A 23,750-nucleotide genomic window follows, 5' to 3' on the forward strand; every position below is an offset into this window, starting at 1 on the left:
TTTTATTTTATTTATTTTTAATTTATTCCATAATTTTACTTTTATTTGCTAGTTTAGCAAGCTTTCCTCTTGCTTTCTTTTTGCTTCGTTTTATAAATTCTCTTTATCCTTTTACTTTATTTTATTCTAATTTATTCCGCTTAAATTTTAATATTGTTAATTAATATTTCTTTTATTTTGTATTATTTCATTTGTTACAGTATTTTATTTATAGAGTTTGAAGTTTAGTAAAATTTTTGAGTTATCTTATTTAATTTTATTTTTTATTTATATTTTTATCTTATTTTTATTATTTATTTATTTTATTTTATTTTATTTTATTTATTTTTAATTTATTCTATTTATTTTTAATTTATTGCATAATTTTACTTTTATTTGCTGGTTTAGCAAACTTTCCTCTTGCTTTCTTTTTGCTTGGTTTTATAAATTCTCTTTATCTTACTTTATTTTATTTTATTTTGATTTTACATAATTTTCGTAATTTGATTTTCTTTAATTTTATTTAGTTTGATTTTAGAATATTTTATCTCATACGCGTTTTTTATCTTTTATTTGATTTTTACTTTATTTTCTTTAATTTCTTTAATTTATTTTATAATTATTTTATTATATGGTTTTTTTATTTGTTTTACTTTACTTAAATTTATTTCATATTTTCTTATTTCACTTTAATTTTTCATATGTTTACTCTATATTATTTTTTTTTTTTTTGGAATATTTTATTTAGTTGTATTTATTTATAATGTAATTTATAATTTAAAAATTTAATTTTATAATTTTACTTCATTTATATATTTATTTTATTTTATTTTACTTCATTTTTTTCTGTTTTTACTTTACATTTCTTAATTTTTTTTTATGTTTTTATTTAATTTAATTTTATTTTATTTTTATTATTTTTTTTTTATTTTTTATTTTTTTTATTTTATACTACTTTTTCTGATATTGTTTAAATATTATTGAGTAACCCGTCAAATATCACTCATTGAGCGACCCATTCAGCGAGCAACTTTGTATGCTCACTTAGAGCGCAGAGCGCAGTTACCAACCGAAGAGCGGCTCAAAACGTTGGTTTGGGGTAAAATTTCGCATATTTCCAAATCTATGCACACTGCGCTACTAAAAGTTCTATAAAACAACAGATGTTGTGCTTATTTATGCATACATTCGCATTTGGCTGTCAGCGTATATATGTATGCATGTGTGTGTGTGTGTGTGTAGCTGCATGGTGTCTCAGCTGTTTCCACCCTCCATTAATCGCCAGCGACAGCAGCCATTGAGCGGCTTCTATTGCTGACAGGCGGTTGTTTGATACTTGAGTGTTTTCAAGCGCACGCATACAAACATACTTAACGCTCATACATACATACATGCATGCGTGTAAATACACCCTTATAGAAAGAGCATACAATGTTGGTCGCCGTTTGAAGTACTACGTAGTGAATATACTCGCGCTCAACTTAATCCTAAACAAAAACAACAAATATTTGTAAGCATGAATTTTCGAGTTTGACGTTGCGATTACTCTTCGTCTCCGCATTTGTGTACTGTATGGATGTATGTATGTGTGTATGTATGGATGCATGTGTGTGTGTATGTATGTATGTATATGTATGCTTAATATGTTGTGTTCTCATCACTGCATTTGGCGCTGTTTTAGTCGTCGTCGTTGTTGTTGTTCTTGTTTGTCAGCGATTTTTGTAGTACGTTTTGTGTTATTTCTCGTCTCGTTTCGAGCTTCTTCCACACCAGCCACTGTACAAGCAAATTAGTGTAGTATTTGTGTTGCACAGTACTCAGAGCTAGCCAGCACAAGACGGCGCGTGAATACACAGTGTCGAGCCAGCGTATGAAACAAGCTCACCGCAGCAGTCGTCAGACTAGCCAGCGAGACTCTAGCACAAAAATAGTGAACGATTACGAGATTTTTGTTTTTTTCTCATAATACAATAATAAGAATGATTATATTTTAGAAAATCTTTGTACAACGAATTTACCACAAGCAAAAAAAAAAAAAAAACAAAATATCAGTGTTCCAAAAACATGTTCAAATATTCAAATAAATAAATACGAAATATTGTGTTTTGAGGCGTAAAATGTTGCCATGGATTTTCGTGGTATTTAACGCGGCGATCAAGTGAAAGAAAAACTATAAAAGGTGTGTATTTGTATTCATAGTTATTTACAGCAGCTGTCTTGATTAACAGCTACGAAGTGTCAAAAATCGCAGCATGCAGCTTCTTACTGCCTTTGATCCGGAGTGAAAGCAATTGCGCCTTTTCGGCTACGAATGTTTGAGGAAGTCGCGCAACTTAATCCTTATCAGCCAAACAGCTTAGCTATCTACCAGCTTACACACACATACATACATATGTGGACGGTGCGTGCATGCATAGAAAGTTGTGAGTGAGTGCTTGTGTTTTGAACAACAAACAAACATACATACATACATACATACCTACAAAAGTGCAAGAAGATAAAGAAACGGTTGTGCGCGGTAAATAAATAATAAATAAATTGCATAGGCAAGGATTTATAGCTGCTGTAGAAATAGGAGAATCCCAAGCGCCAATATTTGTGCGGACAGCTGTTGTGTAAGTATGTTTACATGCTATATAAAGGGTGGTTAAATTTCACGGGCCGATGTTGAATGTGAACCACACCTAAACGTTTGCATTGCATTTTATTCCAAATCAACACCGGCCCTTGAAACTAACCAGCCTTTAGATAAGGAACTATTTGCATTTGGTGGTCTTTGGAGGTGTGCCGCCGAGGCCGTGGCCGCCATTTGGCCGATTATTGTTTCATACGTAATTGAGCCATACCAATATTATCATAATACAGAGAAATGACAATAATTTCCTGAAAAAATTGTATTTTATTCAAAATCAACACCGGCCCTTGAATCTTAACCACCCTTTACATACATACCGTAGGAGCCATATGTACATATGTACATATGTGTCATTATACAATATATTTAGCAAGCACTATGTGAAATATTTTAGCACCCAAAATGAGATATTTTTTACTCGCAATTTAATGCTACTAATAGGAATTCTGTATTTTAATGTTTATTCAAAGTTTTCTCATTCTCAAATGTCGGTTACTAAATCGTAATACGTTTATAAAAGGTGGCGCAAAATGAATCATCCCATAGGAAGATTTACAAGTAAATGAAGTCGCACGTCAATCATATTTGACACTTATGAGTAGACAGTTGCAGTATACATACATACAAACAGACAAGCAATTGAGCGCCTGAAGGTCAAAATAAAGATTTCCATTACTCAAAATTATTTCATTTTTTATATTATTTTTATATTTTTTATATATTTTTTTATACATTGTTTTACTCTTTCATCGGAAGTCAAGTATCTTGGTGTAATACTTGACCCCAAGCTCCACTGGAAGGTGCACATAGAAAATCGAGTTAAGAAGGCGAGTATTGCCTTCTACGCCTGTAAATCTATGTTTGGCAAAAAATGGGGTCTCAAGCCACGTGTCGTACTTTGGATGTACAACTTAGTGGTTCTTCCAATTTTGACATACGGTTGCCTAGTTTGGTGGGCAACTCTTCAGAAGGGCTACAACACCACTAAACTAGAGAGAGTGCAGAGAACTGCATGTGTGGGCATCATTGGTGCTTGTATAACATCTCCCACTGCTGGCCTCAACGTCATTCTGCACTTACTTCCTGTGGATCTGCAGGTTAAATCCATTGCTGCTCAGAGCGCTATTAAGTTGAAGGATATTAGCCTCTGGAGACAAATTCCTCTAGGACATAGTAGCATCTTGAAGCAGATCTCCCCTTCCTTCGCTGTGATTCGCAATTACCCCTCCATCCGCAAACTGTGCTTTGAGAGTTGTGCTAGGGCTATCTTTCCGAGCAGGCGGGACTGGAAGGAGGGGAGAGTCGGTACGGATATAGATACCTCTGGATCCAAAATGGAGTCTGGAGTGGGAGCGGCGGTTTATTCTAAATCAGCCAGCATTTCGGTATCCTTTAATCTGCCGGAAACGAGCAGCGTTTTTCAAGCAGAGGTCTTCGCGATCCTGCAGCCATGCAAAATGGTTCGGGATCGCTGTTGGGAGTGTTGGGTGATCGGTACTCATGCGGAGAAGCTTGCAATTCCGTACAACCCCTATTGCAGAAGCTCTGGGGATCCTGCAGAGAGAGAGACTGTTGAACACTTTCTCTGCAAATGTCCGGCTCTATCGGATAGGCGCTTCAGATTCCTTAGCATGCCCTTTGGGATGGCTTGAAGAAATTCTCCAGCCTAGATCCCTTTTCTCTCTTCCACTACATCAGCAGCACTGGATGGCTGTAGAAGGTTTTCTTTCCCCAATCATTTTTTTTTGCACAGGTAATGGTCCACATTATGGTATCAAAACGGCACGTAAGTGCTACTTGAAGTGTACCTGGGGTACTCTTGCCATCTTACCTACCTACCTGCCTTATTTTTTTTTTTATATAATGTTTTTTTTTTTTTTTTATTTTTTTTTTTTTTGTTTTTATTTATTTATTTTTTTTTTTTATATTTATTTTATTTTTTTATATTTATTTTTTATTTTTTTATATTTATTTATTTTTTTATTTAGTAAAAACTTTTCCAAAAACCAAATTGCATGATTAATTTTACGCCACTTTGAATTCCACATAGTTTACATTTTTTACATTTCACCCCTCGCATGTTTGCCGGCTGTCAATTTGAGCGACTGTCGATCTCTTTGTTGAGTTGTTTTAAAATGGCCGAAGAGCAATTAATATTAATTTTTGAAATTTTTTGAGAGCCAAAATTCCCACAGCAAAAGCGGCTAATACGAGGTATGATCAGAAAGTACCGGGAATGTTTACATAAAACAAAACAGAGTTAAATTTCATGCAAATCTATTTCATCTCCTTCAAAATATGACCCGTCTGAAGTAACACACAAATGACAACGTTTAACCCAGTCCTCCATGCCGGTAAGGTAAGTTTAGAAAAGTGCGAGAACCGTGCTTTACGTGTGATTCGAACCCTCTGGGATGGCAGGCTAGTGCACATACGCTAGACTACCGAGACCGCTTCTCGCTCACATGAGCTGAAAAGTCCCGGACCTAACAAAGAAAACATTTTTTTTTTTGCTCAAAATTAGCTTTATACATCAACGTAATTTCCATTAAGGACAATGCAATCATTACAACGCCGCTCCAACACTTCAATGCCACTTTTGTAGAAAGATTTATCTCTTGCCTCAAAATCCTCAAAGGGCTCAGTTTCAGCGATAACCTCTTCATTCGAGCGAAATTTCTTATCGGCGCGCAAAATTTTTCCTAGGTCTGCGAACAGCCAATAGTCGCTGGGAGTGAAATCTGGCGAATACCGGGGATGTGGGAGCAATACAAAGTTCAATTAATGTAATTTGTGTAACTTGGCCACCAACACCTTTTTGTTTTTGGTCAACAGTGCACAAACGCGGCACTCACTTAGAACAGCGCTTTTTCATAGACAAATGCTCATACAACATAAAGCCAACACGTTTTTTTTTTTGATATCTTTACTATGTCAGCCAACTCACGCAACTTCACTTTTCGATCACTCAAAACGATTTTGACGATTTTTTTGATGTTTCCTGGTGTTACCACCTCATTTGGATTCTACTGCCTTGCACATCATCGGCGTTTCTACGACCTTTTCTGAAGTCAGCAAACCATCGTTTTATTGTTGTTTCTGATGGAATACAGTCGCCATAACACTTTTCAAGCCATTCCTCCACTTGAACGGTAATTTTCCCCATCAAGAAGCAGTGTAAGGAAATTCTTTTTGATCCCTTGTTTGAGTAATAACATAAGTAGCGTCACTCTTAGCACAACAACTCACGAACTAATGAATAGAATATCATGAAATTTTTGCAACTGTCTTTTTAAGGTTAGAACTAACTAAAAAAGAGGTGAATGCAATGCAAGGCAAGTGCCATCTATGTGCTAGACCTGGGACTTTTCAGCCCATGTGTTATTACGATCAAAGCTGTTTTTTTTTTTTTTTAATTAATCTACAGCGAAGGCGAGCTCCACAATGTCTTTAATTTGCGGTCACCAGCCCCTCACTTCTCAGTTTGATTTTTTCCTATTTCATTTTCCACTGCCAATTCATTACATATTCAAATCTCTGTTACTCACTTCTATTATAGAATTATTTATTCACTTCAATCACCGGCAACGAGCTATAATTAATCATCATTCCAGCTGCAGTTGTTATTATTGCATATTTTATTTTTGTTTTAGCCCCTTTCCAGTCATACTTGAACAACTTAAGAGTTGGAGAAACACAGGAAATCAGCTGCATATTTGTGCCAAATTATTTGCCATTTTTTGTAAAATCCAAATTGAACCAAAAATTAAAGCGCTCCAATCACATTCACGAATATCTAAGATCATAAGTTTATATGTATGTATGTATGTATGTGTAATACTTATATTTGAATGTGCATACAAGTACATGTAAATTTATATTGGTTACACATACGCGCGCACAAACATTTTTATATACGCCCAGTGGGAAATTGACTTTGTTAGTAGATGAGGTCAGTTGAAAGAAGTTTCTAAACAAGATAATTGACCGACTCTACGAATTATTCAACACCAGTTAACGGTAATGCCTTGATGGTTACTCCAAACAATATTTCATAGTCCAGAATCATTTCTCAAGCTTAAGACTTAGAGTAACTGGAATGACAAAATTTTGAAGCATTTCTTTATTATCCAGAAAGTGCAGCGAAAGGGGGTGACGTAAGCGTTATAGTCATATCAAAAGGAGAATCAAACAGACTCATCAAATTAGGCAGAGCGGTCTTCGAAACCTGTATACTGAGTTCTCTATTATCATTTTACTATATAAAAATATATTCAGATGAAATTTTGCCCACCTTCTTCGAGTGACTCTCAGAAAATGCCAAATATGGAACAAATTCAGGCAAACTCACGAGATAAATGCGCCATACAAATTAAGTGAGAGGTTCCAGCGTATAAATTATGCCCTCACAGTCCTTCATTCGATGCGGTACCAGCTGGAAGGGAGAAAAGGAAAGACGTTGGAGAGATCAGGTGAAGAAAGACTTGGCTTCATTTGCTGTGTCCCACACATAACACGCACCGATTAGCACGAGAAAGAAACGATTGGCGCGCTTCGTTTAATCCAGTCAAAATCTCGTAAGCGATTATCGCTCTAATCAAGAAGCAGAAGAAGTCCTTCATCATCATCATCAATCACAGCACTACAGCTCGTTGTGAGCCTTAGCTTCCCCCACAATTCTTCTCCATGTATGTATCTCAGTTCATAGCCATACTATGATAGGTAGTCTCTCTTGTGCTTCTTAGATGTCGTCATCAATGTCGGCTAAACATCACTTAAGCGGCCGTTCTCTTCGCTTTTCACTATGCATGCGCGCTAGAGCTTTAAAAGATATTCCTTCATTTGATATTCTGCAAACGTGTTCTAGCCATCGGATGCGCTGTCATTTGTCAAACTCCATAATATTTGCCCCTTGTAGAAATTTCTTTAGCTCGCTGTTGTGTTTGACGCGATAGAGCCCTTGTTTTGCTCGTACTGGACCCAATATTATCCTCAGTATTCTTCTTTCGAGTATACTTAACTGTTTCATTCTATCCGCTTTCAATGTCCACTTTTCGCATCCATACGTTGCCAGTGTTGTATATACTTTGATTTTCTTTTTCCTACTCAAAAGCTTGCTTGCCACAGTGTCACGTGGGCAAAATATGTTCCGTTCACAGCCTGTACCTGGTCTTGAATAGAAATCGTTGTATCATCTGTTCTACTGAGTGGCAGTCCGAGGTATTTAATTTCATCCATGGTTTCAAATTCAGGATCCCAAAATCTAAGTTCTGCCGCTCAACGTGTTAAGTCATGCGAGATACTATGTATTATTTTCGTTGATCTTTGATCCGAAGAATTTTGTTTTTAATAGAAGTGCTTGGAACCCGTTTTCTGACAACATTTACATTTCTCACAAAGACGACCAGTTCATCAGCAAAGTCACATATTTGCGAAACTTTGTTGAATATAGTCTCTGATGGATCAACCTCTTTAGTAAAGGAGTCCTTCACTATGCAGTTTTATAAAAAAGTCATAGAAAGTTTATTATGATAACACCAAAAAAAAACACAATTTATAGTCATGTCTGTACCGCACGACAGACGAAGAAAAAGGTCAAAGCATTGAAAAGCGAGCAGGTGGGATGTACAACTCATGAATCTTACAACCTGGTGCCTTTTTTTCTAAAAAATTAGTACAGTATTCTCCTGTAAATTCACACCTTTTTCTTTGTAAATGTTCAGATGCCTGCTGAATCCCGAAAACCAGTAGCCGTCATATTTTCAGCCGATTTTGACACCTTAAACTTTTTGAGCGGAGGGGCACCGTTTTTGTGCTACAGCAAAGATTCCTGATTCTGGTCAGATTCATAGTGATGAAGGAAAGTTTATTCTCAAGTAAAGGGTTTTCCAATAAGAGGTGTTACTCCCGTAAAAAATCAATGGCTTCGTTGGTTGTGTGGCACGTAGCGCCATCTTGTTGAAAATAAACGTTGTCCAGATCAATACCATCCAATTCCGGCCATAAAAATTCGTTAATCATCTCTCAACAGCGCAATCCATTCACCATAACTGTGTGAAGCTGGAGCATCATTTTCGAAAAAGTAAGATCCAATGACTCCGCCGAACCATAAACCGCACCAAATAGTCACACATTGAGGATAGAGAGGCTTTTCAACAATAACTATTGGATTTTCTGAGCCCCAGATCCGACAATTTTGCTTGTTGACGAAGCCACCGAGGTGGAAATGGGCCTCACCACTCAAGATGAATTTTCGATGGAATTCCGGATCATTTTCATGCATTTCAACGACCCAGCAACGAATCAGCAAAGACACGACGTTGTTGATGATTGAGCTCTTGTGTTAACTGAACTTAATAAGCCTTAAGACCCAAATCTTTATGCAAAGTACCGTGTAGTGACGATTGTGGAGTGCCTAACTCTAAGGAACCACGAGGAATGGACAAACCTGGGGTTTCTTCAACACTTTCGGCTACAATAGTAATATTTTCGATTTTCGACTGTTCTTGAGCGAAGTGCACGGATTTTATTCCTCACATCACTAACTTGTCCCAACAGCTCGAGTTTTCGAATTTGTTCACTAATTTCTGTATTGCGGTCCGACAAGGTGCTTCATGATGACCCAAAAATGTTCGAGTTTTACGAACCATCTCTGCCAAATTTTCACCATTTTTATAATGAAGTTAAATAATTTCAATGCATTGTTTAAGCGTGAATCGTTCCATTTTTATTAATGGCGTAGTTTCTACTTGTCAAATATCAAAAAATAAGAGCTTCAAAGGTGACATCTACCGAAATAGCGGGCTATTCAAAATAACACTTGTTATTGGAGAACCCGTTACTTTACATTTATAGTTATTTTTGTTTATTTCTTGCTCAATGGAGGCAATGCATTATAAAAAAAAATTGTATACTTTACCGACATTTCATCTATTGGGTCTCGTTAGATCCCTTCTCGCATTAGCAGTTCCTCAACACGAATGAAGTAAATTATTAATAATGGATTGTCTTTACTGTGGAAATATCCATAGTGATAATATTTATTGAAGTGGGCCCAAAATCAGTCCGCTAGCCAGCTGTAAGCCATCTCGAAGGAACAGCTGACTTGTTGACGTCATACGAATTATGACAACGATTTGATTAAAAAAACTGAGATTGTGTTGGTGATCAAACATCATTCATGTTGGAAAATCACTCTTGAAAATATCTATTTATAGTGAAGGATCCAGTGTAGAAGCGCTCTGAAGTTTTAAATGCGCTGATACTATATTATCCGTTTACACAAATTTTCCGAGTGGGATGTAAAATACATACCATTGATATATATTTACACTCGGTATCAGGTATTGAATTTCCAAACAATTCTCTCATACATTTGCAACGAATCTAAAAAATGCAGGGTAATTATTTCTATATAATTACATAATTACTCATTTGGTAGCTTATCAAAGCATAAAATCATACCAGCTATGCATATTCATATGTATGTATATAAACATATGTGTGTATATGTGGACATATATTATATTCATACATACAAATCTTGGGGCAAACTAAGGCAAATAAGCAGACATTTCCAGTGAGTAGATATGCAAACTACAGTTGCACTAAGTTGCAAATATTTCAAAATTTGCTACTTCCGTCATACTTACACACACACGTTCTTGGCTATATCTGCACATACATACATACATACATGCATACACACATGCATTCTATATTATATTCCTATCTGCCTAATACCTCTGTTGGGTGTTTGCCATTGCCTGTCGATGAGCGACTGATATTGGAAAAAAAGTTTTCTATCAATTGGTGTTTCGTAACCGGGGTTTCGAACTCGGTCACTAGCGCATAGTAGTCATTCGCGCAACGAAAAAATTCGATATTCGACTACAACAATTATTGGATGACGACGCATGTCGAACCCTTGATGATATGTCTACAGAATTGAATGTTGTCAGATCAACCGTCGGTAAACGTTTGCACGTGATGGAAATGGTCCAAATAGCAGGTAGCTGGGTGCCACATCAATTGAAGGATAGAAAGGAGAGATATCGAGAGACGTTTGGTGACGTGTGAGAGGCTTCTTGAATGGCAGAAGAAGAAAAGAAAAGGCTTTTTGCATCGCATCGTCACTGGCAATGAAAAATGGATCTATTATGATAACCCCAAGCATCAAAAACGTTGAAGCCTGCTAGGAGAACCAGGTTCATCGATAACGGAAAAAAATGTTCATGCTTCAAAGATTATTTGGAGTATCTAGTGGAATCAGAAAGGGCGCCATCTATTATGAACTCCTTAAACCATCTGAAACCATCACTGACTGCAGCTAAAGCATTTGAATGGGGCTGTCAAAGAAAAGCGGCCGGAATGGGACGGTAGACATGACAAACTGATTTTACTGCATAACAAACCCAGGCCACACGTTGCTAAATCGCTCCAGCAATATTTAGAGGGACTGAATTGGAAAATCTTGCCCCACCCGCCGTATTCCCTAGACATTGCATCTTCGAATTACCATCTGTTCCGAGCAATGCAGTCAGCCCTTATTGGAGGGCAGTTCACTACTTACGAGAGCATTGCAAACTGGCTCAATGAATGGAATAAGTCAAAAGAACTCGAATTTTTCATCAGAGGAATCCGTATGCTGCCTGAAAGATGGAGGAGAGTTGTAGCTTCTAATGGCGCATACTCAACATAATATCATTTTTCATTGGTTGGAAATGGAAACTTATTCCTTACTTATTTTCTAAACTCTAAATTCTGACGGCCGCCGTAGCCGAATGGGTTGGTGCGTGACTCCCATTCGGAATCCACAGAGAGAACGTAGGTTCGAATCTCGGTGAAATACCAAAATTAAGAAAAACATTTTTCTAAAAGCGGTCACCCCTCGGCAGGCAATGGCAAACCTCCGAGTGTATTTCAGCCATGAAAAAGCTCCTCATAAAAATATTTGCCGTTCGGAGTCGACTTGAAACTGTAGGTCCCTCCATTTGTGGAACAACATCAAGACGCACGCCACAAATAGGAGGAGGAGCTCGGTCCAACACCCAAAGCTGATGTACGCGCCAATCATATATATATATAAATTCTGACTTAAAAGGTTTCAAATTTTGATGAGTATTTTCCGATTTTTGAATAAATATTTTATTTAATTTTTCAAAGTTCTAAATTCTGACTTAAAAGTTTGAAATTTTGATGAGAATTTTCCGATTTTTGAAAACCTTTTTCAATTATTTTTTCTACATTCTAAATTCTGACTTAAAAGTTTGAAATTTCGAGGAGCATTTTTTGATTTTTGAATAACTTTTTAAATTATTCTTTTATTTTTAAAAATTTTTTTTATTTTTAAATTATTTTTTCTAAATTCTAAATTCTGACAATAAAGTTTTAAATTTTGATAAATATTTTTTGATTTTTGAATAACTTTTTAATTTAAGTTTTCTAAATTCTAAATTCTGACTTAAAAGTTTGATGAAATTTTTTGGATTTTTAAATCACTGTTTTAATTATTTTTTCTCTAAATTCTAAATTCTGACTAAAAGGTTTGAAATCTTGATGAGTATTTTTGGATTTTTGATTAACTTTTTAAATTATTTTTTCTAAATTCTAAATCCTAATTGAAAAACCCGAAATTTTGATGAGAATTTTTAGAGAATTTTTGTTTTTTGAATAACTTTTTAAATATTTTTTCTACATTCTAACTTTTGACTAAAAACTTTGAATATTTTATGAAAATTCTTTGAATTTTGCTAAACAAAAAAGCATTATTTTGAATGATGGAAACCTCTATTTTCACCGTTTCTTGCTCCATTGCTTGTCTGCAGCTCTCAAGCTCACAGGTGTCTAATTTGATTGACGTGCCATTGATTGACGCCATTCGCAAAAATTATAAGTTTTCCGATACGATGATTAATTTTGCGCCACCTTGTATATATATATATATTTCTTTTTTCAACTTGACTCAGATCAGTAATATCGTCTTTGAACTCTAAATTTATCAAATACTAGTAATATTTTCCCTGTTGTCACTTACCCCGCTCTTGTCAATTTAAAGAATTTTCACACCTGCAAGATACCAAAGAAGTTTTATTTTTTCTAATTATTCAAATATTACATTTATTATAGTTGTTAAGCACTGCATTTTTATATACATACATAAATATTTACTTGCTGTTGTTATAAAAAATTGTAATTAAAATTTTCTTGAAAAAAAAAAACAGAAAACATATTATATTACCCTAAAGATGGGTACAAGAAAAGCCCATAAATGCACGGCAGCAATAGTGACTGACTACCTTAGTATAGACCAAAAAAACATAAATGAAAAAAGAACAACAAAAGAGATAGCAGTAACAACGCGAGCGCAACAACAACAGCGCAGACATTCCAAATTCCAAACAAAACAGCAACCCAAACATGATTTGGGAGTGGATGTAGTGCGCGTATTAAATATCAACAGCAGCTGCTGCTGCCGTCGATCGTTGTTTTTGTTGCTAACTTGATTTTAGTTTTCGTTGTTAACTTTACCATTAACGTTGTTCTTGTTGTTCCTATTATTAGTTGCTATGCTTCATCGCTGTTTGGCTGCTGTGCTGTCCAGCCAACATTAAATGCTACCTTTACAATTCATTTCCTTTGTTGTTGCTATTTTTGGTTTTTGTTGCTGTTGCTGCCGCTCTTTTCAAGCTTTTATTTTTTTTTTTTTGTTTTTCTACTTCATTTAGTGCAAGTTGGAGCAGCAGCATTTGTGGTCAATTATACACAGAATTCATACAGTAACTACAACAACAATAGGAATTGCAAAAACAAAAACAAAACCAGATAATGTAAGTTTGTATGTCCTAAAATGAAAAATGAGTGCAGCAAACTAAAAATGGAAAACAAAAAAAAGTTCATCACCAAAGACACAGCATTCGAAAAATGAGTACAACAACGACAACAACACGCTCGTTTTTGATAGACATGCAATACATTTCCGTTCCATTACCAAACGTTCGCTGGCGCAGCACACAATGAGGCCAGGTGGCTTGAAAGTTGCCAAAGGTGTAGTAGAAGAGAAAGGAATTTGAATTTATCTGCTTCAATGAATAAAATCGGTTGAAGGGGCAAATATTATAAGATTTCAAAACCGCATCCTGTTTTGTGTCTGCAAAGCATCCTTCAAAGCAGCCGTCAGCCGTCTAAACCACAAAAATCTTAAAAGCTATGCTGGTGCAAGCAAAATCAATTACCGATATGAAGAAATTTCCAAAGTTTGAATAGAAAAATATTTGTATTACTTACAAAACTGGCCAACTTCCTTGCCCCGGAGCCCGTTCTGCCACTCTTTTCTGCAGCCACCAAAGCCACGGTTAGTAAACGGGTTACTCTAACCTACAAAGCCAGCTTGGCAGGCTGAGAGAGGCTGCAGATGGACCAAACTAATGTTACCTGTCATGTCCGACCAACTGTCGCAGTGCCTCCTGTCAGTAAGCTGAGGGAACTGCAGGCAGCTGGTTGGACTGGTGACGGACTGAGTAGATCTTGTGGTGCCAAGGAGCCAAGGTGGTCTTAACACATCAGTGCCAAAGACCTTAAGCCATATATTGTAAAATTTAAAATATTTTACTCCATCTGTAGCCTCTCTCAACCTGCCATGCTTGCTTGTGGGTTGTAGTAACCCATTTGCTAACCGTGGCTTTGGTGGCTGCGGAAGGGAGTGGCAGAACGGGATCCGGGCCAAAGAAGTTAGCCTCAGAGCTCATCCTAGCTAAGGAGTCCGAGGTCGTATTACGCACGTGTCCCAGGAAACATGTTAGTATCAGGTTAACAGCACATTACCAGCTTTATCCGAGAGTTTCTAATCAAAAACAAAACGCATACTCATAGAATCCATCTGATATGACTATCTGCTATTTTTTCTGTTTGATCGAGTCCAAAAACCTACTACGGACAACGGGTTTTAACAGCCGAAAGGAAGCAATGGAAAAATCGAAGTCTGTTCTGATGGCTATACCGAAACATTTTTCCCCCCTGTTCGCTCCTCTCGGGAGCATAGGGCCTCGACAAGACTCCTCCATGGTACACGGTTCTGTGCTGTTGTTTTTTCACCGTCCCATAAGATGACGGCATCTGCTAGTTTGCGCAGCATCGACCTTCTCCAAGTGTTTTTTGGTCGACCGTGACCTCTGCTCCCTTGCGGGTTCCAGTCCAATGCCATTGTCGTGATTCTATCTGGTGGTTTTCTCAATGTGTGGCCTATCCATCGCATCTCTCTATGTTTGATTTGCCTAAGGATGGGTTCCTCGTTCGTTAATCTCCACAGTGCGTCGTCACTGATGGTGTTTGGCCAGAATATTCTGCAGATGATGCGGAGCCATTTGTTGATGAAGGATTGTTTTCTCTGTGTGATGGTGTTAGAGACACATGGCTGGTCGCTTCCATACAACAATACTGACTTGAACCGAATATTCGTAGTTTAGTGCGCCATATGCCGATGATGGAGCGGAGGTAGCAATATCGGCCTTGAGTTATTGTGGTTAACTCTCATAGCCTTGGTCTTGGCGATGTTGACCAGTGCGTGCTAGCGCGACTAGTTTGTCCGCCTTCGCTTGCATGTCAGAGAGTTTGAGAGAGATGACAACAAGGACGACATGACGACAACAAGGACGATGGCTAATAGAAGGGGTAACAGGGGACAACCTTGCCTTACGCCTGCGTTGGTAGTGAATAGATCGCTGATATCGCCTTTGCAAAGCACTGGCAGTTCGGTGTTCTCGTACCGAAAATAGAGTTCCAGAAATGCATTGAGACATGGATCAAACAATGGCATAAGTGCGTTGCGTTGATGGGGAGTACTCTGAAGGCGATAATATCACATTAGAAGAATTACCTTGTTTTTTGAATTTTTTTAATATAGTTGGGAACTTTTTGATCAAGGTGACATACATACAAAAAAAAATAATAATTGGCGCGTTCACTCCTCTTTCTAACTATTTGTGGTGTATGTCTTGATGTGGTTTCACAAAGGGAGGGACCTACAGTTTCAAGCCGACTCCGAACGACAGATATTTTTATGAGGAGCTTTTTCATGGCAGAAATACGCTCGGAGGTTTGCCATTGTCTGACGAAGGGCGAAAGCTATTAGAAGAACCTTTTCTTAATTTTGGTATTTCACCGAGACTCGAACCTACGTTCCCACTGAATTCCGAATGGTAGTCATGCCCCAAGGGGCTACGTATACCATATATAAAATAATCTGGAAAGTTGGACATGGTGCCACGTAGGCTTGTAGAGGAAATCATGAACCTTTGATGAATCTCTTCTGTGAGTATCCTACTTTGCTTACCCAAAACAAAAGTCCAACAAAGAAAATTTTACGCAAATTTAATTGGTTACCAACAGAGTTCAAGACATAGCAATAAAAACAATAACAATTTCCAATTTGCGAGTTCAAAAAAATTTGTTAATTAACAGTTTAAAAAATTTAATTACAAATGGCACACACACACAAATGCACTTATGTATGTGCCATAAAGACAATAACACAAATAAAAAACAAAAATGTTACAAAAAACCAAAATTTGTTTTTCTTTGCACAACTCATCGCGACAAGAATTCCATTACATCGATGCCCATAAAATGAAACCAACTAAATTTAGCAAAAATCAATTTAAAATAAAATAAATGCATTAAAGAAGCAGCAAAGCATGCATATGTATGTATGTATGTGTGTATGCAGTGGATAGTAAAAGCGAACATAAATTGCATATTCAATTGATTTCAATTAACCTTTAGGTGAGTCACTTGACCACATCATAACCATCTCTAGTCATTACTGGCCTAGCAAAGAGGGCACAGTTTTACTTTGCATGCAGCCACATAGATATTAATGAATGTTTAATAAAATGTGAATAAATAAAAATAATAAAATTAGTCACACGTGTGAAACGTTGGTGGTCAACATAAATTGTCAATTATGAAATAAACAAACAAATTGTCACAGGCATTTTATGATTTACCTAAAGAGTTGCATTTCATTTGTTTATAAATTAAATAACAGTAGTTCAACCGCAGGAACGAGCCATGCAAATGCCGAATCGCATGCCGGTATTGTAATGATTAAATAAATTTTGTGGTTTGCTTCGAAGGCAATTTGCGGATATGAATTCATACCTATGTGAGAAATAAAAGACGGTGGGCACTTTATTAGTTATGGTAATGGATATATATATGTATGACCATATGTGTGTGTGTAAAATATATATGCATGTATAAGTAGCTATGTAAGCACTTAAAACATAAGCGAAAAACAGCTCTCAGCTCACATTCTAAAGTGCGCTTCCCAACTACAGCGCAGGAACTGATTGACAAATTTTGATCATTTATTTGTTTCTTATTTAATTTTAATATTTTTGTAGATAAATATAGCTTACTCTAATACAAAAACTTCACGAAGTCAAGTTCCTAAGTTTGTGTACATTTGAAAAAAAAAAAATCAGCAACTTTTCAGCATTCCAAACTTTAGGTTAGGTTAGCCTGATTGGCAATAGCCACGCATGGACCTTTTGGTCCCTAGCGATACCAGATGGAGACCGACCTCTATGAATACCTAAAATAGACATCATGTAGAATGTCAGCGCTTCTGGTGAATCTAAGCAAAGCTGGGAGATCCGCTTTTGAGACATCCCCCAGACCCTCAAACAAAGGGGCTCCAAGGCATTTTGAACGCGTTTTTAATAATGCCGGATAAACGCACAGAAGGTGTTCTAAAGTTTCCTTAACCGCCTCTCTGCATTTTCTGCATTTCTCCGTGTTAGCAATCCTTATCTTGTACGTAGGTGCATCCAATAGATTATGACCTGTTAGCATACCTGTAATAGCTCTACGAATTGAGTCAGTTTGTTGTCGTTAGTTCTACACATAACTTTTGCTGTTTTGCAAGTGATAAAAGTAGTCCACCTAGCTTCCACTCGCTTTTTCATATAGTCGTCCATTTCGTTGTATATTGTATTTAGCGGATTTGGTATCTTCTCTTGTTCAAATGGTAGTCTAATAGCACTTTTTGCTATCTCATCTACTATTTCGTTCCCCATAATGCCTTTGTGACCAGGTACGCAATAGATATGCAACCTACTGTTTGCGGCTAGCCTTTCTATGGCCTCCCTGCTCCGTCGAACATTTTCGGACTTAATACAATATGATCTTATTGCTTTTATTGCTTCTTGACTGTCCACGTATATATTAATTATTGAGTTCTTTCTTGTTCTTGTGTAGGCTAGCTCCGCAGCTTTCCCCACAGCAAAAACTTCCGCTTGGAAAATACTGCTGTGGTCTGGCAGCTTAATAGGTAGCCTTATCCCTAGTTTTGAACAGTAAATACCCGCTCCCAATCCATCCCACTCCGTCTGTATAGATGTGAAAAGTTCTATGGCCAGGCTTCATGCCTTTGTGCCATCCCTCCTCTTCAATTGTAGTGCGAAACCTTCTCTCCCAATTAAAGTACGGCGTCATGTAGTCTGTGCAATCTGAGCTCCACTTTCCTATTGAGCTGTGACCGAAGGTTCGCTGCCAGGTTTTCCGCCATAAGGTCAATAGGCGGCATGCTGAGTATCATTTCCAGCGCCGCCGTTGGAGTGGTTTTCATCCCTCCTGTTATTCACAGAGCAGCGAGTCGTTGAATCCTTTCCAGTGGCATTAAGTATGCCAGTTTTCTTGTCGCAGTCCACCATACTAAGGCCCCATACAGCAATATCGGTTTAACTACTGCCGTGTAGCACCAATGCATCAGAGAGGGTGATAGACCCCAAGTAACGCCTAGCATTCTTTTACATGCGTACAATGCATTACTGGTCTTTTTTACCCTCTCCTCAGCATTTTGCTTCCACAGCAATTTGCTGTCCCGTATTACTCCGATGTACCTCGGTACCCAAACTTTAACTTCAATTTAAAAAAGATACTCAACAAATTTCCATAAATATTTCAAACTTTTTTATTAGAATTTTCAGAAAAATTTCTAGTATGTAGAATTATACTCCATTGAATTTTGTTTTAATAAAATGCAAGTTTTAAGTGGCTCATAAATCGCGTTGATTTTTGGCAATTTTTTTTCTTGGCCGTGTAGCGCATTTTTTCCATATAAAAAACTCTCCAGGTGAAAATGCGCAAGACGGGGAGCAAAAAAAATTGTGAAAAATCAACGCGATTTTTGAGCTACTTAAAGCTTGCACTTTATTGAACCAAAATTTAATAGACTACAACTCTGCATACTCGAAAGTTTTCTAAAAATTCTGAATAAAAAATTTGGACTGGTGTTAAAAATTGGTGGGATTTATTCTTTCAAATTTTTACAAACTTAGGAACTTAGGTTTATAGGATTTTTATAGTAGAATTAACTGTATTTTCATAAAAAAATATTAAGAAAGTGAAAAATAATTATATGCTCAAAACTTGTCAATAACTCCCTGTTCTATGGTAATAAAATCACACCAGAAATCTCAAAAAAACTGCAATATTCGTCGTATGGAGAAAATGCACAAGACGACGGTGAGGAAAAAAATGTGAAAAATCAACGCGATTTTTCAGCCACTTCAAACTATTACTTCGTTATAACAAAATTTAAAGGGTTATAAAACTACATACTCAATTTTTTTCACAAAATCTTAAAAAAATTCGAAATTTTTATGAAAATTTTGAGAATTTTTTTTCAAATCTAAATCAATTTAGGAATCTAGATTTATATAGTTTTTATAATAGAATTAGCTATATTTTCATTAAAAAAATATTAAGATTAAATAAAAAATAATTAAATGCTCAAAACTTGTCAATAAGTCCCCATTCTATGTAATAAAATCACTGAAGGAATCTCAAATCAAAAACTCCGGCTTTTGTTGTATGGAGAAAATCAGCAAGACGATGGGCTCAAAAAAGTTTTCAAAATTCGACGGAATTTTTGAGCCACTTCTAACTTGCACTTTAAGTGGCTAAAAATTCTTGTATATTTTTTGGTTTTTTTTTTCTTAACTGTGTGGCGCATTTTTTTCATTTAAAAAAATCTCAAGCAATCGTCACATGGAGAAAATGCAAAAGACATTGAGCAAAAAAAAAATCGTAAAAAATCAACGCGACTCTTTAGCTATTTAAAACTTACACTATCTTACACATTACCAAAATTCAAAGGGCTATAAAACTGCATACTCAATTTTTTTTTTACAAAATCTCAAAAAACTTCGAAATTTTTATGAAAATTTCTTGAATTTTTTTTTTTTTTCAAATTTTCACGAGCCTAGGAACTTAGACTTATATAGTTTTTGTAGTAAAAAGAACTATATTTTCATAAAAACATACTAAAATTAAATAAAAAACAAATCAATAAACTTCTCAGTAAGTCGCTGTTCTATAGTAGTAAAATGCACTCAAATTTCTTTTCACAACTTTTTAAATGTACGTAAGCATAAAAAAGTGGAACTAAAAACCCTAAAAAAGTACGCACATTGTAAAATATAAACCTATACATATTTGCACCTAAGTTTCAATATGCTCATACATACATATGGATATACATACATTCATTCGCAGTTGGCATGCGATTGCGTAACCTTGACATTGATCGGCGTTTAAACCAGTTTAGCGACAGCAACGGTTGCTAATCTGTTATACATATAAACATATAATATTATATGTTGTATAATAAAACTAATTTGTAAATTGCTGCTGTTTTTTTTTCATCATTCTCTGGCAACCTGATTGCACACCCACATAGCTGAGATAAATCAATGACATATGAAAGCTTGCACGGGGTAGATTAGCGTCTAAATGCATTGCTACGATCTACAGGTGCTTAAATACATACATGTGGATGTATAGGAATATGAGTGGAAACATTCATACATAAATTTATATTGCATAAGTATTTACTTGCATTACATAGTAGCAAGTACCCTGCAGGAAATTCACTAGTACTCAACTGGTGCGTTTCTAGTTGGTTAAGATCACAGTTAGTTCCCATTTTTTTCTATTTTCCGAGTAAACGCGATTGAGAAATATTTAGTACTAAATTCAGTGGATGAAATCGCATAAGCTGCGCAACCTCTTTTCAATAGTTGGGCACCCCAGCGCTAAATTCGATAAATTTTATCCTATTATCAAAAAACCGTCACCAAGTTCGCATCGATGCCATACTTATTTATCGAACCACTTATTTATTACTAGCGAATCAAGCAACCTTTGACGATGCAAAAGAAAACTTTTCATTTTTTTTTACTAACATTTTTTTTTGTATTCGAAAAAATTGTATTATTTTTGTATTCAAAAATTTTTTTTAATTTTGAAGAGAAACTTCTTAGGCGTCGATGGACGAGCGAGAATAGAGAGTAAAGTTTCAAGGTCATGCAACGTTTAAGGCATTTTCGTTCCGCGAGAGAGAAAAAAGATATAACGTAGAGGCAAAGGAGAGAGCGAGCTATACCTCATATACATATATCTTAAATACACTTTAGGCTTTTTTCCTGAGATTTTTCCTTGTGGTTGCTAATTTCTAGTGAGAAATAACATTGCCTACTTTTTGGCGCTTGTTTGTTGGTGCAAAGTTGTAAGAAATATATTTTTGGTGCCTACTTTTTGGCGTTATATTTCCTTGGTGCCTACTGTTTGGGGCGTTTTTTGATCGAAGTTTTTTGGGGTTTTTTTGTGTCGACTTTTTGACGCTTATTTCCGTTTCCTGGCTAGTGCTTGTGCGTACTGTAAAATGCTATCATTCCGGCGTCGGATTTATTGGTATTGCCTTGCGGTAATTTGTGCCGTTGCTGCGATCCTGGAAAAGCTGCGTTTGTGCGGGTGATAAACGCTCGGAGTAGTGCATACCTAATCCGGTAGACCCTTCTCCGTTTCTTGTAAATTTTGTCTGTTTGTATTCTCTGCAAATGTTGAGAAGTTACTTAGATATACATTCTTTCACTCTCTCTCATTCTCTCTCGGTTCTCTCCCTCTTTCTTTATCTGCCTTGAAAGTTTCACTTCTGTTATGTGTACTACGCTACACGCACTTTTTTTATTAAAAAAAAATGTTTGTATGTTTTTGTTTTTTTGAAGAAATATATTCTTATATTTCGGCTACGGTGACCGCCGTTTATATTTAATAACTCAAATTTGCTTTAAGCATTTAAATTTTAACCGATGTTTAATAAAAGAAAAATAGCTGTTCTCATAGTTCTTTTATAGCCTAGTGACTTAAGACTTCACGCTCGTAGGCAGATTTTTTTACTCGCCCTTAGCCCCCACAGATTCCACTGGCTACATTTTCATCAAAACTGGAAGCCTATCGATTAACACTCCGCAATATATTCCACTTTATTTCAAGGTTAAGTGTGCGCGAGACTATCAAAGATTTCAGGATGCGCCCTAAAAAGTTGCTCTGTTTAAAGCATAAAGCCGAATGTGCAGCAGAATCTGCATAGACGTATGCTCTTCAAGTGTGCTCTTATTTTTTCCGTGATTGTGCCACGTAATACCTACAACAGACAAAATCTCTCTTAAATCCCTACAAAACATGAACGCAACAACATCCCCAATGAAGTGTACTCAGAGGCATGAAGAAAATTAGTTTAATAATACAGGATCATTACAACCAATAAACAAAGGAAATAGTTTTGGACGAAGCTATAGCCATTTTGAGGAATGCTTCACTATCCTCAATACCCTGGGGATAAGGAAGACCATCTTACTGGCCTGGGTACTAGGACATGAAGGTCATGAAGGCAACGAACAGACGGACTGCCTAGCTAATTAAGCGTAATTTCGAAATTCCATAAACCAGAACCATTCTCGAAACCACACAGAAGTCATATGGTACGTTAGGTTAGGTTAGGTAGTAATGGGCCCACTTGGACGAAAGAAGTTTGGTTCATCCTTTGTGATACAATTGCAAGAGGGAAAAAAGAGGTGAAGGAAAAAAACAATTAAGTCGAAAAGTAGAGGGGTGGGGAGGGTTGAGTATGTGTGGAACATGTACGGTGACTAATTCACGGTTGTGTTAGCCTCTTTATGCTGCTGATGAAGTTCATCAGAGTTCGTACGACGCTGAATAAAAAAATCCAGGGCAGAGGCGAAGAAAATAACTCATCCCTCCTTCTATAGGACCATCAAGTAGGTTCTTAAATATGGATAAAGAAAATCTACGAACTCTTACTAGATACCAAAGGGGGCATTTCAGGAAACTAGGAGCAGTAGAATCAAGCATCTGTCATTTTTGAGAGCTGTACAATGAAACACCACAGCACATCCTCTACGAATGTGCAACTCTAAACAAAATTTAAATTTCAATTTAAGGGTAACTTTGACAGCTTCTACCACTGCTTGGTAATAGCTTGTTTTTGAAAATTACCAAAATGGAACGACTTTTAGTAAAAGCTCACAACCGAGAAAAAAAAATGAAAAATGTATGTTTAAAAAATCGCGGTTTCCAGCGAAAATATAAAATTTACTTGAAATACAGGGGTCACCGACTTCAAAAACTTAGAAAAACGCTTTTAAAGTTTATTCTTGGACATCTAGGGTTCGTGAGCTTCTCCCAAATTATCGGATATCCTTCAACATATTCAATTAATCGAATTTTTGAGGAAGGTTCAAAGAATCATAAGTGCATAGCTAAAATCGTTTAGAATCCTGGTTTCCCTGATAACCTGGTATAAGGCTTCGCTACATACCATGTGTTCAATGATAACCGAGTGTATCGGGATGCAAAACATTTCATTAAGATATCGCAAGCTCCACTCTTCAGTTCTATTTTTAATCCGTGTAAAAGGGACACGTTTTAATTAATAATTCGTTAATGACTTTAATATAATTTAGAGGAAATGTAGTAACTCATACAGTTCGGGATTTATTGAGTTCTGGAAAGTCAAAAAGAAGAAAGAAAGTCCATTTAGGTTCGAATCAATACTCAGCCTCGTGTGAACACAGCCTTAATGCGCGAAAAACGTGTCTACACTTTTTGGTTCTGACACTGGCTTCATCTAGGCGAAGTTTTGCTTCCTCAAGCCCCAGCAGGGAATGTTTGCCGCAACCTGTTGCTTGCACTATCATATCAAAATTGCACAATCTACTCATAACATTATTTGTTGCTATTAAATACTGTACGAGGGTCACTCAATAAGTCC

At 36.4% G+C, this 23,750-nt stretch overlaps 1 protein-coding gene across 4 annotated transcripts in view; it reads left to right on the forward strand.

The window, feature by feature from the left end:
- Positions 1 to 1,762: 1,762 nt before the first annotated feature.
- The window catches only part of LOC128857074 (innexin inx1), a 66,789-nt gene continuing 44,801 nt past the window's right edge, over positions 1,763 to 23,750 (forward strand). Inside the window, exon 1 of one of the 4 annotated variants that reach the window (XM_054092639.1) lies at positions 1,763 to 2,598. The gene's annotated coding sequence lies outside the window, so the exon portion shown is untranslated. Of the gene's footprint in view, positions 2,599 to 13,374; positions 13,444 to 23,750 lie in introns of those variants that run through there. The other 3 variants (XM_054092638.1, XM_054092640.1, XM_054092641.1) reach the window with 3 other exon arrangements.

Source organism: Anastrepha ludens, chromosome 3, assembly GCF_028408465.1.
Source record: "Anastrepha ludens isolate Willacy chromosome 3, idAnaLude1.1, whole genome shotgun sequence".
Taxonomy (NCBI): domain Eukaryota; kingdom Metazoa; phylum Arthropoda; class Insecta; order Diptera; family Tephritidae; genus Anastrepha; species Anastrepha ludens.